Source organism: Rana temporaria, chromosome 1, assembly GCF_905171775.1.
Source record: "Rana temporaria chromosome 1, aRanTem1.1, whole genome shotgun sequence".
Lineage (NCBI taxonomy): Eukaryota > Metazoa > Chordata > Amphibia > Anura > Ranidae > Rana > Rana temporaria.
In genome coordinates, this window is record NC_053489.1 from 193,229,356 (window position 1) to 193,249,751 (window position 20,396).

Consider the following 20,396-nt stretch of genomic DNA (forward strand, 5'->3'; position numbering starts at 1 on the left):
CAGCAGTGAAAAGGAAAAATCTTTTCTAATCTGGCTTGCGTTCTGTATATTGAACTCTCTAGACAGACACAACCGATCGAAAAAGCATGGCAATCTCAGATTGGCAGAGCATCTATCATCGCAGGAGTGTATACAGATGGCTTGTTTACTATTGGAGGATAACATGAGCAAAACAAATGATGTGTATGGGATTTATTAAGCAATCAATTTGTTTTAGAGATGATGAAAAATGTCTTACATTTCTAGCCACAATGTATCTGTTTTTATAAAAGTGGATAATCAGGGTAACAATGCTGCAATAATAAGAAGCAGCAAATTATCTGACATTGTTGCTGGCGTTATGTTTGCAGTTGCCACATTAACCAGACATTTGAGTTTAATGGTGGTTTGTGCTAGAGATGTTAGAAGCATGCCAATCCTGTTCTCATCCATCTTAAATTTAGGATACATCCACACAGATGCTTGCATATATATTTTTCAATCCTTCAGCTCAAAAGCTGCCTGCAAAGCTCAGATATTGTCTCCGTGTGTGGAATATAACTGCAACATTACCATATTTTCTAACAAAGCACCCCAAGTTAGAGAATTAATCTAAATTGTCTTGAATGCCATTATATTGGTGCAGACAACCCTCACTCCCACTTATACACTTGCCTTCCAGACACTGTTTACTAATACAATATTTAGACTCCTCAAACCCTCAAGCCCTGTACACACGATCAGTCCATCCGATGAGAACGGTCTGAAGGAGCGTTCTCATCGGTTAACCAATGAAGCTGACTGATGGTCTGATGTGCCTACACATCATCAGTTAAAAAAAACGATCGTGTCCAACGCGGTATCGTAAAACACAACGACATGCTGAGAAGACTGAAGTTCAATGCTTCCAAGCATGCGTCGACTTGATTCTGAGCATGCGCGAGTTTTTAACCAATGCTTTTGCATACTAACCGTTGGTTTTGACCTATCGGTTAGGCGTCCATCGGTTAAATTTTAAAGCAAGTTCTAACATTTTTGACTGAAGGATAACTGACCGATGGGGCCCACACACCATCGGTTTGGACCGATGACACGGTCCTTCAGTCCGTTTCCATCGGTTTTGACTGACCGTGTGTACGCGGCCTCAGAGTCAAAGTTATTGCAAGATAAGGTGACCCAGTGGAGCTTTCACTACAACCCTGTGATGTAGGGTCATTCTATAACCTCAGAAGAACCCAAAGGGATAAGTTCAGTTAGAATGTCACCCTGGGGTGTATTGGTTAGGTGTGAAAGGTCACCAAGGACCAAAAAAGCTCATTACACTGAGGAACACAAAATAACTTTTCTCCTACCAAATTCTGGTTAGTCACCACACAATGTCAGGTGACTGACTGGCCCATTGTCCATTCTCTGTTTGATACTCAAGACACCTATGTACTCTGGAAAAAATATTTTAAAGGTGGCGCTAAGCATATACAAGTGAATATACAGTTTATATCATGAACCAAAATCATGAACATATATCACTGCAAAAAAAAAACACATATATTGTAAAAAGTAAAGTGTTTGAGCAGAGTACAATGGTAAAGTGATTGGATGCCTAGAATTGGCGCCTTATAAATAGGAATATGCAAATTAAGCTGCCCCTTAAAGGTGAACAAGTCACAAAAAAGTTGGAAAAATATATAAAAGGTGGAGCTAAGCATATACAAGTGAATATACAGTATTTATTATGAACCAAAATCATGAACATATATCACTGCAAAAAAAACACATATATTGTTGAACATATAGCAAGCTAAAAAGTCCATTAGTGATAGTGTTCCCAACAACAAAAAAATGCTTTTAAATCAAGCTTCTAGTTCTTCCACCACAGGTGCTCAATGGAAAGGTGGCAACTCACCACAGGTGTTTGACCACTTTTTAAGGTAGGTCAAATTGCACATTTGGAATAACAAATTGATTTCCACTGCTAACACCACTCTGCTCCAATGGGGCCTCCGGATGAAGTTAGGACAAACATTTTTACTCCACGGAAGACGAGAGAGAAGGTCTCATAGTGTAGTATATTTAATAAAATTTTAAAGCAATGACAAGTAGTAAGTTACATTCACATGTATAAGTGCCTGCCTGGCACTAGGCAAAACGTGTGCGGATCTGGCTGGTTCCTAACGCAGTAGCGTGCATTTCGCGTCCCGCTTGTAGGGGTAAAGCCTGGTATGGGGTGACAAATCAGGACCCAGAAGTGACAAATCCTCTGCTTCATTCACTTCCGGGTGCTACTGCGTTAGGAACCAGCCAGATCCGCACACGTTTTCCCTAGTGCCAGGCAGGCACTTTTACATGTGACTGCAACTTACTACTTTGTCATTGCTTTAAAATGTTATTAAATATACTACACTATGAAACGTTCTTTCTCATCTTCCGTGGATTCAATTTTTTTGCCCTAGCTTCGCCTGGAGGGTCTATTGGAGCAGAGTGGTGTTGGCAGTGGGAATCAATTTGATATTCCAAATGCGTAATTTGACCTACCTTAAAAAGTGGTCAAACACCTGTGGTGAGTTGCTAGCTTTCCATTGAGCGCCTGTGGTGGAAAAACTACAAGCTTCATTTAAAGGCATTTTTTTGGTACTGAGAACACTATCACTAATGGACTTTTTAGCTTGCTTTATGTTCAACAATATGTGTGTTTTTTTGCAGTGATATATGTTCATGATTTTGGTTCATGATAAATACTGTTAATTCACTTGTATATGCTTAGCGCCACCTTTTATATATTTTTCCAACTTTTTTGTGACTTGTTCACCTTTAAGGGGCAGGTTAATTTGCATATTCCTCATTCATAGGACGCCAATTATAGGTATCCAATCACTTTACCATTGTACTCTGCTCAAACACTTTACCATGGCTTCAGAAAGGGATTAAGAAAAATGCCTTATATCTTTCCATTATGACCTGAGGATTAGGCATTAACCACTTCAGCCCCAGAAGAATTTGCCCCCTTCCAGGCCAGGCCATTTTTTGCGATACGGCACTGCGTCGCTTTAACTGACAATTGCGCAATCCTGCAAAGTTGTACCCAAACAAAATGTATGTTCTTTTGGTGGTATTTTTTGTGCTATAAACAAAATAGGGGATATATTTATGGCATTTACATTTTTTTATTTATTTTTACTAGTAATGGCAGCGATCAGCATTTTTTTATCGGGACTTCAACATTGCGGCAGACAGATCGGACACTTTTGACACTTTTTTGGGACCATTGACATTTATACAGCGATCAGACCTAAAAATGGCCACTAATTACTGTATAAATGTCACTGGCAGGGAAGAGGTTAACACTGGAGGGTGATCAAGGGGTTAAATGTGTTCTCTCAGTGTGTGTTCTAACTGTGGGGGGATGGGACTGACTGGGGGAGGAGACCGATCATTGTTCCTAAGCATTAGGAACAACAGATCTGTCTCCTTACCCCTGACAGAATGGGGATTTGTGTGTTTACACAAATCCCCATTCTGGCTCTGTCAGGAGCGATTGCGGGTGCCCGGTGGACATCGCGGGCGCCGGGCACGTGCCATGGCAAGGGCATGCGTGAGCCTCAAGGTGCCACATGTGCACCCCCTAAATTCCTTAAAGTGCCCGCTGTACAGCTACAGAGATTCAGGGGATGCAAGGGAACCATTCTGCCGTTTGACGGCGGGCAGTCACCAAGCGAGTTAAAGGTACTATAACAAGGTAATCTAAGCTCCAATAACATTGTCATTCACAGGTTATCAAGGGTTTGTAGGTGCAAATACTGAAATCTCCCACAAGTTTCTCCCAAATTCCTTCTCTCATCCCCCTTATACCCCTAGGGCAGTGTTTCTCAACTCCAGTCCTCAAGGCGCTAGAACAGGTAATGTTTTAAGGATTTCCCTCAGATGAAACGGCTGTGGTAATTACTAAGGCAATAGGGATAAAACTTTTTCGCGGAAGGGAGTTTAATAAGACACATGGCCACTCACTAAAATTTGAAGAAAAGAGTTAAGGTTAAACAACCTTAAACTGCGTAGAGGGTTCTTTACTGTAAGAGCGTCAAGGATGTGGAATTCCCTTCCACAGACAGTGGTTTCAGCGGGGGGCATCAATAGTTTAAAAAGAACTGTTAGATAAGCACCTGAATGGCTGCAACATACAGGGATATACAAAATGAATAATGACTTATAATTACACACATAGGTTGGACTTGATGGACTTGTGTATTTTTTCAACCTCGCTTACTATGTAACTATGAAACTGATTAAATCACTTGTGCAAAATAATGGAAAGCCTGAAAACATGACCTGTTGGAGCGCCTTGAGGACTGGAGTTGAGAAACACTTCACTAGTAGAATATGTTTCCTGGTTGGTTTTCTCCCAGATAAGGGGAACTCTACAGAGGAATGACATGGTGGGCCTAGTTGTTTCACTCTCTTTAAAACAAGTCTTCTCCTAAATGTATCTGCAAAATTCTTCATTCAACCGATAACGAGTGTAGTTTACTTGCCTGGAGAAAGAGTATATCGACGGAATAACTAATGCCGCATACACACGATCGGAATTTCCGATGAAAAAAGTCAGATGGACTTTTTCATCGGAAATTCCAATCGTGTGTGGGTCCCATCGGACTTTTTTCCATCGGTGTTTAGAAATATTTCCCATCGGTGTTTTTCCAATGGAAAAAAAATGATCGGAAATTCCTATTGTCTGTGTGCAACTCCGACAGAAAAAAAACCCACGCATGCTCAGAATCTAGTCAAATTGGTCAATGCATGCGCGGAAGCATTGAACTTAATTTTTCTCGGCTCGTCGTAGTGTTTTACGTCACCGCGTTTTGGACGGTCAGAATTTGGTCTGACAGTGTGTATGCAAGACTGATGGAAGTCAGCTTCATCGGAATTCCGACGAAAAATTCCATCAAATTTTATTCCATCGGAAATTCCGATCGTGTGTACGCGGCATAACTCTTTTTCTATGTCTACTGATAACCATTTGCTCCTGTCCCTAAATTACACATATTTGCTTATTTGCCTATAAAGATGTATCTCTCCCCCAACATAGTAGCCATGGATTTGATCAGGGAAGTATATTGCTGGAGAGAATGGGGGCTCAATTCGCTAAGAACTAAACACCACATGAGCATTCGCATTTAAAATATCTCTTTCAATATTTAACTCAGGAACATGCAATTCCCAGTTTTTCTTTTCCTTGCAGCATTTAATGTGTGTTTTTGCAACTTGTATTAATGCAGACCAGCAGTGGGAAGTGAAACATTTAGCAGTGGTTACTACTGCTAAATGTGACAATTCAGCTCAGCTGGTTGTTAAAGAGCCGACACCTGACGGCATCCGAACAACTTTGACTCATCCCTGCTATAAGCGTGTCAGCGGAGATTCCTCGCTGACAGCAGAATGTAGACAAAAGAGCCGACAGTAAGAAATAAACAAAAAACAAAACATTATGCCGTCCCCCCAATCCATACCAGGCCCCTTGGATCTGTAACACTGCAAAAGAATCTCTATGAGTGTGTCTGGGACTGCATGTAAAATTGTAGATATGTTTTTTTACAGCTATCAGAACCAGCTTTAAATTGTTCCTGTTAAATCTCTCAAATTGCTCCCTAATCTGCTAGACAAATGTACAACACAGTGGGGTTGATTTACTAAAGGGGACTAGACTGTGCATGTTGCAAAGTGCAGTTTCACTCTACAAGAGCAGTTGCTCCAGCACTTAGTAAATTAGAAGAAGCTCTGCAGATTTCCATCATGCAATCATCTGCAAGCAAAAATGTTTTTTTTTTTTTTTCATTTTCCTTGCACGTGATTGGGTACTCTATGCAAAGTGAAGCTTTACCTCATTTACTAAGCTCTGGAGCAACTACACTTTGCAAAGTGTATAGTAAATTTGCAATTATAAATCAACCACAGTGTTTGTGAGTATGTGACATTTTTAATTATGAGAACTGAGCACCAGCAACAACACTTAACTTTCCTCACCTTCTTTGAGCTTTCCCTAACTAATTCATAGCCTTTGAAACACACACTAAAGTAAGGCTCTTGGGAACACAAATTTTATAAGAGGGACCAATACATTGGAAAAACCTTAGCACTGGCCCTATTACACCACCTTGCAAAAGAGTAGTTTTATTCTGCACTCCATACAGCGTTGTGACCAATCTAATCAGATGTGCTCGCAGTGACAACCATCGAAGACCGCACTTAATACCAGAGTAAAAAAAAAAAAGCCACCAGCACTTAACTGAAATTGGCACTTCTGCTGTGAAACACCAACACTTATTGTTGTTAATAAAATCCTCTGTCTGCAGATCAGTCTTCTTTTGAGTCTATATACCATTTTGCCATTTCACTCGGCCCTAATGCAGGGGGTTTGTGTGGCCCCTGAAACACGTCAGTTGTCTTTTGCCCAGCTTGTTGTAACCTGTTGAATAAAACAAATTGGACGCCAACTGATTTTTCATTTGATTCTCTTTTTGACCTATTACATTTTAAAATACACACTGCATGGATCAGTGAATCTATTGAATTTCTCTCTTTTAGCCTGCGGGTTGAACAAGAGAAAATCAAGCTACCTATGGTGGCCTTAAGAAGTGTGCACAGATATATCTCCCATTATCAAGCATCCTGTATCACTAGAGGTTCTTTCCTACAATAACATTCACTGTCACATTAGACAGGCCACATGCTCCTGCATATACATGGAGATGGGAGGTCCTGAAGGAGAACAGACTGGTGAAAATAAGAATTTACATTGCCGCGCTTATTGTGACAACAAAAAATAATTCAAACAAATATTGTATCATAATACATGTGACAAGAAAAATATAAATCATAGTCCCGATATATTCAAATCCCCTAATGTGATAATAAGAGAAGTCTTGTCTATCTGGATGCTTGCAACACCAAAGTGTACCATCACCATAGATTAAGGGGAATCTTACCAGAACGAGTGGACCCTTTGTATAAAAAGTCTGTGAGGGACCTCCATATGAGATCACCCCATGTTTAACATTCTATCAGGTCTGCATTCCAGTGAGTATCCGTTTAGCAGTACGCTTTCAATCTTATCTCAGCAGTTGGCAGCAGAGAGAAGGACAGAACTGCTCTTTATTCTCCATGCAGCCTCAGCACCCACTTTTCTCTGCCTCCACTGGTCTCAGCATTTAGCAGATTCTGGCATCTGTCTCCAGCCCTCCTCCGGTCCTCCTCCAGGCCCTGCACTTTCTACTTCCCAGACCTGTCCCCAGCTACTTCCTGGCAGCAGCACAAGGTAAGAGGGTACAATTCTTATATCTGTACACAGTGGCCCAGATTCACGTAGAATCGGGCAAATCTGCAGGGGCGTAACGTATGACATTTACGTTACGCCGCCGCAAGTTTTACGGGCAAGTGCTTGATTCACAAAGCACTTGCCTGTAAAGTTGCGGCGGCGTAGCGTAAATCCCCCGGCGCAAGCCCGCCTAATTCAAATGATCCGTAGGGGGCGTGGATCATTTAAATTAGGCACATTCCCGTGCCGAACGTACTGCGCATGCGCCGTCCCTAAAATTTCCCGACGTGCATTGCGCTAAATGACGTGGCAAGGACGTCATTGGTTTCGACGTGAACGTAAATGGCGTCCAGCCCCATTCACGGACGAGTTACGCGAACAACGTAAAATTTTCAAATTTCGACGCGGGAACGACGTCCATACTTAACATTGGCTGCGCCTCCTAATAGCAGGAGCCACGTTACGACGAAAACGACTTACGCAAACGACGTCAAAAATTACCGCCGGGCGCACGTACGTTTGTGAATCGGCATAAGTAGGTAATTTGCATACTCTACGCTGAAAACTACGGGAGCGCCACCTAGCGGCCAGCGTGAGAATGCACCCTAAGATACGACGGTGTAAGAGACTTATGCCAGTCTATCTTAGGCTAATGTCGGCGTATCTAGCTTTCTGAATACAGAAAGTATATACGCCGGCGCAGCTTAGCAATTACGCGGCGTATCTATGGATACACCGGCGTAATTGTTCTCTGAATCTACCCCAATGTATCTAATTGTTTTTGCCAGCCGCTAGTATTTGATATGTCAGCACAATTTCTATTTTGAAGACCTGTTAAAATTTCTTATTGGCAGGATTGGCTACCAAGAGGTCATGTCACTTTGCCTTAGGCCCCATTCACACCTGAGCCTAGCGCTTTCAAGCAGAAAGTCACGCGATTTTGCTGTGTTTTTACCTTGTTTTTGCCGCGATTTTGATGCATTTTGCTGCGATTTTGTACAGGTCAAAAGGTCACCAATGTAAAAAGCAGAAAAGAGCCTAAATCTGCCTAAATAAAAGGTCTCAGAACTTGTTTGAGCTTCGGGCGTTTTGGAGCTTCTGGCTTCAGGCGTTTTGGAGTAGAGATGTGAACCATCTCCATAGAGAATAATTGATGTTTTTCCCTCCAGCGTTTTGTAGCTTCAGGCTTCAAGCTACAAAACTTTCAGGTGTGATGAATGGGGTCTAAATGGGCAAACGTGACAGTGTCTGTTTAAACAGTGCTAGTATGGAAAGCATGCTCTATTTATATGATTCTGCACCTTTTAACTCACTTTCGTGTGTGTGTTACATAGTTAAATAGTTACTTCCTTCCTGATACCCAAGAGGCAACTGCATAGTCCGTGGTGTATGCGTGCGTGCGTGTTTGTGTCAGTGTTTACAAGGCTGGAATAGGCTCAGAGTACTGCCGAACCAGGAAACACTTGGCCTTACATCAGGGCAATTAAAAAACATATGGCTACTAACTATAATAGGATGAAGAATGTGAATGTTATTATTAACATGGGAGTCAATCAGCATATAGGCCTTTAACATAAAATACAGCATTTTTAAGCCTGAGTAGCCTAATAAGGCCAGAATACTGCCATCAATTTATACATATTGTTTATTAATTACATTTAGTAGTGCAATCTTTTTCTGAGCAGCTCTGTTTCTATAAAAAATGTTTAGATCTAAAAATGGCATAAAATAGATGTACCATTAGCTAAACATTACATTTTAAAAATCAATGAGACGTTGTAACACTCTTTTATTGGTAATTTCCACAAAATTTCAAAAAATATGTTTCATTTGGGCTCACATTGCAAAAACATTGTTTATTATACAGCGTGTTTATCATGTTCCAAGCCTACAAATGGCTGTAATAAACGTCAACAAACTTCATAATGTCTGTGATGAAACCATCATTAACTATGCTGTGCCATTACATAGCAAGCGAATCGTACATCATCAGTAAAGTCTGTGATAATTAGTACTTAACATCTGGCACATTAATATTTCATTGCTTAGTTAGTTACAAGTTATTATCTTTTACGGTTCTTGTAATTTACAGCAGAGTCATCTGTAATTGTAAGAAAAGTTATAAGTGGCTGTGGAAACCAAAATCTGGGAAGAGATACATATATGTGGAAGTGCAGTAAATGATATGCTTATCAATTAACTGCACTCTGTTACGTAATGTTCTGTAGTGGCTGACAAAGACTGAAAGGCAAAGGTCACATGAAAAACACTTGATCTTCTTTATGCAAAGACATACAGCCAGATTCACGTAGAGCGGCGTATGTTTAAGCGGGCGTAGCGCATCTCATATGCTCTACGCCGACGTAACATTGAGAGGCAAGAGCAGTATTCACAAGCACTTGCTCCCAAAGTTACGTCGGCAAAGCGTAAATGGGCCGGGGTAAGCCCGTGTAATTCAAAGTAGCAAGGCAGTGGGCGTGTAGTATTATAATGAATCGTGACCCCATGTGAATGCATGGCCGAACAAACGGCGCATGCGCGCGCATGCTCAGAATCACGTTGCAAATACTCCCTACGATACGACGGCTCAATGCGTACGACGTGAACCTAACTTACGCCCAGCCCCATTCACGTACGACTTACGTAAACGACGTAAAATCCGACGGCACTTCCTACGTCCATACCCTAAACGACTTAGACCAGCTTTTTGGTGGTTTAAACGCCTTATGTAAATGACGTAGATTACAGCGACGGGCGCAAGTACATTCGTGAATCGGCATATCTAGCTCATTTACATATTCGACGCGTAAATCAACGGAAGCGCCCCTTGCGGCCAGCGTAAATATGCACCCAAGATACAAAAGCGTAGGAGACTTACGTCGGTCGTATCTTGGCAAAATTCAGGCGTATCTCATTTTAAGAATGAGCGCATAGATACGACGGCGCACATTCGGACTTACGACGGCGTATCTACTGATACGTCGGCGTAAGTCTCTGTAAATCCGGGCCATTATCTTTCTGTAGAAAATGCTATACTTGTGCACACTGAAATATTTTGTTTCAGAATTTCGCTTTAGTCTGAAAAATGTATTTATTTAGTTACTCCGGAAATGTGTTTTTATTTATTTTGTTTCGTAAAAAAATAAATTCGTACGAAAATCCGAATTAAGGTTGAATCTGTCGATTGAAGGCTTATGATGTCTGTCGGAGGTTCTAAGAAGATTCGACGGAGCAGCTAAACTGTACGATGCCGCAATTGTACATTTCCGTTTGAATGTTTCGCCCACAAGCTATAGTAGAATTCTAATGTTGTATGGCTAGTAATAATTATATTTATTAATTATTATTACTAGTCAACCAACATTAGAATTCTTCTATAGCCTATGGGCAGAGCATTTGACCGTAAATCTCGCGGCAATCGTATGTTTTTAGCTGCTTCGTCAAATCTTCATGTCTCTATAATGTCGAATCTTTTCTCTCTGTCGAATAATCTTGGACTAAGATTTTAGTTAGGTTAGGCACATTCAACCGCAGGTTCAATACACGGATCACTATTGTCACCGTCATGTCGAATCTTCTATCTGTATCAAACTGTTGTCACAACAAACGAAAATAAAGCATTTTTTTTTTCGGATTTCAGATTCTGCACTTTCGTTATCATTTGTTAAAACGAACACGAAAATCCCAGAAATTTGGACGAAAATGCATTCGAACAAAAACAAATGCACATGTCTAGAAAATACTAAATGTAATATTTTGTTTGGTTCAAATGTGTCAATTGCTTGTACCCAAATGTTTATTTCACTTTTAACCCTCCTAGCGGTATTCCCGAGTCTGACTCGGGTGAGATTTTTATACCAAAAGCGGTAACCCCGAGTCAGACTCGGGCTTGCCTCGCTGCAGCCACGGACAAAGTTACTTACCTTGTCCCTGGATCCAGCGATGTCACCGCGCTGTGTGAGCGAGCGGGACCTCGCTCGATTCACACAGTGTCCTCCTGTGCCGCGATCTCCGTTCCCTGCGACGTTATGACGCACGGAAGCGGAGAACGGCGCCAAATTCAAAAACGTAAACAAACACATTACATACAGTATACTGTAATCTTATAGATTACAGTACTGTATGTAAAAAAAACACACCCCCCTTGTCCCTAGTGGTCTGCCCAGTGCCCTACATGTACTTTTATATAATAAAAACTGTTCTTTCTGCCTGCAAACTGTAGATTGTCCATAGCAACGAAAAGTGTCCCTTTATGTCAAAAATGGTTTTAGAGCAGCTAGAAAACAGCGATAATAAATTATAATCACTTGCAGAATTGTGCGATAGCGATTTGTGGGGAAATTCGTCATAAAAAAATAAAAGTAATGACAGCGACAATTCTGCAACTGAGCAAATTTCAGTGTTTTTGATTTGATTACATTATTGAATAATTTTTATTATAATTATATTATTACTTGTTCTAATTATTTATAATTATTTATTATATTATAATTTATCATTTTGTTTTTAAAAAAATTTCATACCCGGGATGCCTACTAGTCTCTTGTTTGGTCAGATTTAAGTGAGTTATTCCTAAGAATTACAGGCCTACAATATAAAACGCCACATTTCCATGCAAATAATGGTACCGCTTTCAGCACCTTTTTTCTTAAATAATCATACCGCCAGGGAGGTTAAAGTGTTACTAAACCCACAATAGTAAAATCAGTGTGTAAATGCAGTAAACATGCCTGTTATACTCACTGTGGAAGGGGTTAATCCTCTGCATTGTGTAAAAAGGCTGTTTGATCCTGGCTTCTCTGATCCTATCCTCCTTTTACTGTCTCCAATCCATATACTGAAAGAACAGAGTCTCGGAGGCACTCTGCTCACGCTCAGTTTGGTGTGTAGTGCTAGAGTGTTTTATTTATTTTTTGGAAGGGTGCAGCACAGCACAGGGCCAATCAACACAGAAGGTCAGGGGTCATGCAGCCTCATAGGACAGTCAGAGGAGAATGAAAACTCCTCCTAAAAGCTTTAACCAGAGCTCAATCAGACACTTATAGAAGTAACAAGACTGCTATATACTGCTGATGAGAAAATGTATTTAGCAATTTATATTTACTAAAACAATTGCAATTGCATGTTCTGTGAACTGTGGGAGACCAGATATAGTGAATGAAGGGTCCTGGGTTTAGTAACATTTTTAATAGAGCCACTTACAAATGAATATCAACAGTCATCTGACTGTCTTTAACTGTTACCATGGTGCAGCCTTAACTTTTAGGATTTACTTGATTTTTGATTATTTAAAGTGTTTATAAAGCCTGAACTTTTTTTACCTTAATGCATTCCTTGCATTAAGTTAAGAAATGTGTAGGTAGTAGTATCCTGCCTCACTCCCCCCTTACACTTATGCAAGCCCTCATTCAATCCAGCTTTGTGCCTGCTTGCAGCAGCTCCCTCACCTTACTTCCTGGTTTCACAGACTTTGTTGCTGTCAATCAAAGTCAATGGTGAGGGAGTCGGGGGGGCAGTGATTAGCCCCGCGGTCTGTGTTTATAGATGGAAACAGCGAGGCTTGGGTGCGAACCTGCACAAGTTTCTCCCACAGGAAGCAGCTTCCTATGTGGGCATTTGCCAGAAAGGAGGAGCAAGAAGCATTGGTGGGGACCCCAGAAGAGGAGCTTCGCAATGGAATTGCACAGAGCGGGTAAGTATCTCCCTGTCATAGCAGAAATGTCAGGCTGTAAGACCATACTGAAAATTATAGACTTTCTTAATTTATAGTGTTGCCCTTCTGCTGTAGGCTGGACAGACAAGTTATCAGCACTGAGCCTGTGAGAAACAGATCAGTCACCATTGGATCATTATAGTCTGATACTGGTCTGACATTTCTGCTTTGACAAGGAGAGAATACAGCTAAAATAACAGCACACACACCATCCCTGAGATGTAAGCCATTATTTTAACAACTTAAAAGTGAAGAATTCGAATCCTGTAAATGCTCATTCCAGACTGGTCATTTTTAAAGATGACCTAGGATCTGATGAATGTATTAATGTCAAGTGCATACAGTACATACTAAGTACTGTATAAATGAAAAAACTTAAAAGTATTTATTGTCTCTCAAGCAGGTGATACAGAGTATTAATGGTTTCATAGCAATCATATAGAGACATTCAGATCTATACATTAGTTCACCTATCCAAATGCATTTGTCAAATGTTAACTGCGTAAATCACAGTGAAATCTACCAAATCTGTTGTCGTTTTTTATTTCTATAAATATGCCCTTATCCCACACTGCTCAGCCCCTATGGGACCCTGTGACCTATTGGTGTTAGTCACAGTCTACCTTCCTGCTGCCCCATATGCTGAGATTTGCATAACATAATTATGTACCATGTCATTGTTAACCTCCGCCTTAAAGCAGGGGTTCACCCAAAAGTGAACCCTCCCCTCCAGGTGTAACGTTTGACACCTTTCAGGTAGGAGGGGGTGCAGATACCTGTATAAAACAGGTATTTGCACCACTTACTGGTATAGACTCCCACGGGAGTCCGGCCCCTCCGCGTGGACAATCCCCCCCCCCCCTGTTGTGTTCTGGGAAACACTTGGCTCCCAGAACACAGTGGGGACCAGTGGGAACGGCACCGCGCGACTCGTGCATGCGCAATAGTAAGCGGGCAGTGAAGCCGCAGCGCTTCACTTCGCGATTACCTCACCGGGGATGGCGGCAGGGGAAGCCGAGAGCCAAGCTACCGCTCAGCTTCGGCTGCCAACGTCGCAGGCGACCTGGACAGGTAAGTTTACATTTTTTAAAAGTCAGCAGCTGCTGTATTTGTAGCTGCTGGCTTTTAAAAACAAATTTCAGGTGAACCACCGCTTTAAAATACTAGTGTCCTTGCTGTCAGGCTTCTCCACAAGATTCAGAATTTCTCAGTCACTGGCCCAGATAAAGTTTGTAGAGCAAAAGGTCTGACTTTACTGTGGCAGTGCTTCCTTCTTCTCTGCTCCATAGATATGAATATGAAGGGTCAGAACCTGAATGTGCAATTGATTATGTCCAAAGATACAAGAAAAAAAAATCAAACATTTTTTATCATGGTATGCTTTTGTTGCAGGGTGTATTGCTCAAGACTGAGGCATGTGAAAACAAACCACAAATGGTAGGAAATAATACATAAACATATTTGAATTCCTCCAAAATGTCAACAATATCTTCAAATTGTGACCAATAGCAGATCAAATACAACGAAAACTTCAGTGATTTATTAAAGATCTCATAATATACTAAAGTGGAAATGCACAGTAATGCAGAAGTGTGAGTATTAAAAGACTATACAAGGAAGTTCATTAATATTAGTGCGTGTAAATCTCACTTAATAATTATATTATTATTAAGTATTCTTCAAAGCTAAGTCATCTCATATCATAAGTTATGTGAGTCTGTGACTGATTTGTCAGAGCAGATCATTTCCTCTGTCACCTTACTTGCAATTTGCAAGTAATGATCACGTATTCTTTTCACATAAATCCAGATAGATGCATTCTGAAATGTTTAATATGTCGATCAAAAATTCAGGTAAATAGTAATTATTTCCCAGTCATATTTCACGCTGGCTACACAAATCTGTTCAACCCATTTTGTTCTCTGAGCTTTGTCACTATACACATGTATATTGATCTTTATTTAGAAGAAACAATTGCCGATAAGATATGAAAAAAATGCCATGATTTTTTAGTAAATGTAGAACAAGTCTAAAGCTGAAAAGACTGAATTCTAAGTTTCCTGTTCCTCATTAACTTTTTTGTAAAGCCTGCCTTCAAAACCAAAAACTATATGAATCTTACCATGGAATTTTTGGCGTTTGCAGTGAAGCATGAAGACACTCTTTGTGATAATGGCGTTTCCAAGTTTGGGTCTTTCAACAATTGCAGAAAAAGCACTGACATGAAAGAAAATATAGTGCATTGATTAGGAAATAATTCACACAAAATAATGTAATACAGGTAATTAATGTACAAAAGTCAATGGCCTTGCTCAGTCGTGTAGCGTGGGTTGTCAGCACCCGGGGCAAGGCAAGTAATTTGCGCCCCCCCAACCTGCAGACTTTTAGCACTCCCCGAGTCCCTTTAAATACAATAGTAATGACCAACCTGATACCTATACTGACCACTATACTATATTGTACACTACACTACACTGACCACTATACTATACTGTCCATTATACTATACTGTCCACTATACTACACTAACCACTATACTATACTGTCCACTACACTACACTGACCACTATACTATACTATCCACTACACTACACTGACCACTATACTATACTGTCCACTACACTACACTGACTACTATATTATACTGTGCACTACACTACACTGACCACTATACTATACTGTCCACTACACTACACTGACCACTATACTATTTTTCCACTACACTGACCACTACACTACACTGAGAACTACACTACACTGAGAACTAAACTGAGAACTACACCGACCACTCTACTGTCCTGCCTACAGTAACTCTCTCTCTATGCCCATCTGTCTCTCTCTTTGCCCATCTGGCTCTCCCTCTCTCTCTGTGTCCATCTGTCTCTCTCTCTCTTTGCCTTTGCCTCTGTCTCTCTCTATTTGCCTTTGCCTCTCTCTCTCTCTCTTTGCCTCTCTCTTTCTCTCTCTCTCTCTCTTTGCTTCTCTCCCTGCCTCTCTCTCTCTGCTTTCCCTCTCCCTCTGTCTCTCTCTCTCTCTGCCTCTGTCTCTCTCTTTGCCTCTCTCTCTCTCTCTCTCTTTGCCTCTGCCTCTCTCTTCTTTTGCCTCTGCCTCTCTCTCTCTCTCTTTCTCTGTCTCTCTCTCCCTGTCTCTCTCTCTCTCTCCGTCTCTCTCTTTCCCCATCTCTCTCTCTCTCTCTCCCCATCACTCTGTGTGTCTCTCTCTCCCCATCTCTCTCTGCCGCTCTATCTCTGTCTCTCTCTCTCTCTGCCGCTCTGTCTCTGTGTCTCTCTCTCTGCCGCTCTGTCTCTGTGTCTCTCTCTCTCTGCCGCTCTGTCTCTGTGTCTCTCTCTCTGCCACTCTGTCTCTCTCTCTCTCTGTCACTTTCTCTCTCTCTGCCGATGTCTCTCTCTGTGTGCCACTCTGTCTCTCTCTGTGTGCCGCTCTGTGTCTCTCTCTCTGCCGCTCTGTTTCTCTCTCTGCCACTCTCTCTCTGCCGCTCTGTCTCTCTCCTAGCCGCTCTGTCTCTTTCGCTCTCTCTCTCTCTGCCGCTTTGTCTCTCTCTCTCTGTGCCGCTCTGTCTCTCTCTCTGTGCCGCTCTGTGTCTCTGTCTTTGTCCCGCTCTGTGTCTTTCTCTCTGTGCCGCTCTGTCTCTCTCTGTCTGTCTCTCTCTCTCTCTCTCTGTGTCTCTCTCTCTGCTGCTCTGTCTCTGTATCTCTCTCTCTGTCGCTCTGTCTCTGTATCTCTCTCTCTGTCGCTCTGTCTCTCTCTCTCTGACGCCCTGTCTTACATTGGAGAAGATTGGCATGTGGTAGATGGGGCGTTTGGACCAAAAGGAACGCAAAGTGTTTTTTGGGTTGAGTCCCATATAAAATTTGAGGCCTAAAAAAATCATCAACTCCTCTACCGTTAGGTCTCTCCACTCGTAGGGACGGGCATAATATGATGTAGGATTATTTGCAATAAATTGCTGTGCATATAGTCCGTGTCCACCTGGATTCCTGGCTGGGCAGTGAAAGGGGGAATGTTGGCTTCTCCTGAATTAGGAGGAAGCCACAAGGGGTTCTGAAGGTAATAGGGAAGGCTGGCATGGGTCCTTGGCCTTTTTTTTTTGCAGAGGCACTGCAGTGCTGGTGGATGGCACTGCGGTGCTGGTGGATGGCACTGCCTTCTCACCAGAACGCCTTTGTTTAGCGGGCCGGCTATCTTCCTCCTCTGAGTCACTCAGTGTTCCACTACTGAAGACCGGCTCATAATTGACGTCCGACTCAGAATCGGAATTGGAAATGGAATCTGAAAGAGAGCTCCACGTTGCTCTCGTCGGGCATGGAAAGAATTTGGTATGCCTCCTTGGCAGAAAAGCATCTTTTTGATATGGTTGCTGGTGGTGATGTGACTACACAGGTGTGTGCTAAGCCTTCACTGATGGGCACTGATTTATGGCACAGATTGGCACTGATGAGGTGGAGCAGATGGGCACTGATGAGGTGGAGCAGATAGGCACTGATGAGGTGGAGCAGATGGGCACTGATGAGGTGGAGCTGATGGGCACTGATTGGGGGAGCAGATGGGCACTGACTAATTGCACAGATGTGCACTGACTGCACAGATGTGCACTGATGAGGTGGCACAGATGGGCACTGATTGGCACAGGTGGGCACTGAGGTGGCACTGATGAGGTGGAACAGATGTACACTGATGAGGTGGCACAGATGGGCACTGATGTAGTGGCACAGATAGGCACTGATTGGCGGCACAGATGGGTACTGACTAATTGCACAGATGTGCACTGATGAGGTGGCACAGGTGGGCACTGATTGGCACAGGTGGGCACTGATTAGCACAGGTGGGCACTGATGAGGTAGCACAGGTGGGCACTGCACAGATCACTGACAGCACAGGTGGTCCCAGACTGGCACAGGTGGTCCCAGACTGGCACAGGTGGTCCCAGACTGGCACAGGTGGGCGCAGACTGGCACAGGTGGGCACATTATGGACACTATGATGGCAAGGGACACGGCCAGCACAGAATTTCCCTGCTGCACGCTCAGGAGCGCGTGCGGGGAACAAGGAAAGGGGAGGCCGTCATTATATAATGACGGCCTCCCGGATTTTTAGGTCCACACTGAAGCTGTATTTCGGCTATAGCGCGGGCCTCAAGTAGTTAAAGGAGTTGTAAAGGAAAAAATGTTTTCACCTTAATGCAATCTATGCATTAAGGTGAAAAAACATCTGATGACGCCGCGCCCCCCCCCCCCCGAGCCCCTGTTTTAGTTACCTGACCCCTCGAAAGTCCCGTGCTCGGTCCCGAGATCCTCTTCGCCGCTCAGCCTGGCCTCTGATTGGCTAGAGTCTATGGATTGAGAGCCAATGGCTGCGCTTCTGTCAATCACATCCAGTGATGCAGCGCACTAAGGGGCGGGGCCGAGTGATACAGTGAGCAGCTATGACCAATTGCTGTATCAGGGGAGCGCGCCCGCAAGGACTCATCTCACCATGCAAGCTCTCTTGCATAAATGTGATGAGTTCTTGCAGGGAGGACCAGAGACAGCCGCCGAGGGACCCCAGAAGACAAGGATCGGGGCCACTCTGTGCAAAACGAGCTGCACAGTGGAGGTAAGTATAACATGTTTGTTATTTTAAAAAAAATCCTTTTTTGACGCTTTAAGCCCATAATGATTGGAATTCAACCCTTGTAGGAAGATCTCCAATGTTGACTGTGTCCCCTCCCACAACAGGATGACATTGTCGACATATCTTTTATAATGGAGAAAGAAGTTGTACAACAGCTACAACATCATTTAGACACCCATAAATTACTCGATCCATTTCAATCGGGTTTCCGTCCTGGTCACGGAACAGAAACAGCACTACTCAAAATATGGGATGACGCTTTCGAAGCAGCAGACGAAGGAGAATCTTGTCTTCTGGTACTGTTGGACCTAAGCACATCATTTGATACAGTAGACCACACATTTTTACTGACTCGCCTAGCCGAAGTAGCTAGAGTCGCGGACTCGGATTTACTCTGGTTCTCCTCCTTCTTTGAAAACCTTTCACAAATAGTGAAACTAGGTCCTTTCACTTCTGAAAAATGCACAGTGTCTTGCGGAGTCCCTCAGGGATCCCCTTTGTCGCCTGTACTATTCAATATCTATCTCCGCCCTCTTTTTGAAATCATCAGTAACCAGAAGTTACTCTACCATTCCTACGCGGACGACACGCAACTATATTTTTGCATTTCCAACAAGAAAGAACCTTTATCTCGGACTAGAGAAATGCCTTACTTTAATAAAAAACTGGATGACGATGAGTCATCTTAAACTCAACTGCTCTAAAACAGAACTTCTCCTGTTTCACGCCAACCAGAAGAGATCTCCCGCACCTACATGGATACCTTCGCCCATTCTGGGACAAATCATCACCCCTAGCACCAAAGTCAAAAGTCTCAGAGTCATTTTTGACACCCACATGACAATGGATGCACAAATAGGGTCAGTAGTCAACGGATACCACCATCTGCTGCGCCTACTACGTAGACTCTTTCCCTTTATCCCGAAAGAAGACATAGCAGTCGTGGTGGGAACAATTATCAACTCCAGACTCGACTATGCAAATGCCCTGTACCTCGGACTCTCAAAATACCAAATCACTCATCTGCAAGTTGTTAAAAATACGGCCGCTCGACTCGTGACTGGGAAAAAAACATGGGAATCAATCTCACCTTCACTGAGATCCCTTTCATTGATTGCCAGTAAAAGACAGAATTACTTTTAAGGCACTCTGTCTGACGCATAAGTGTGTTCAACTAATTGCCTTCCAATATCTATGCCAAAAATTTAAATGTCACAACACCAATCGCGTTCTCCAATCCACCGACCAAAATCTACTTCAGATACCCAAAGCCAGATACAAGTCCAAAGGAGAACAAAGATTTGCAGTCCAAGGACCTAGACTATGGAACGCTTTACCAACCAGCATCTGAATGGAGGTGAATCACCTGGCCTTTAGAAAAAAAACGTAAAACTCATCTTTTCTGAAGGCAAATGTACAGTAGGTGAGTTGGATACTAAGCGCCCAGAGGCGATTCAGTTTATATGTTTTGCGCTATATAAGTTTCTCACTCACTGACTCACTCACTCACTCACTATAATATATCAGGAACATATGGTTGTCTTTATAAATGGTTTTCCCTTCCTACTTGTTGAGTACCAAATTAGCTACTCTGGGGGCATATCTAGCACCCATGGCCACAACCCTGATTTGATTATAACTGCAGCGCCCCCTTACTTTCAGTATGGGCACTACACTAAAGTTAGTGGGGAATGGGAGAGTTATTTTGTTCCCATTCACAATTTGCTAAATTGGGAATTCTGTCACTCCAGAAATGTCCACTTGGTCAGT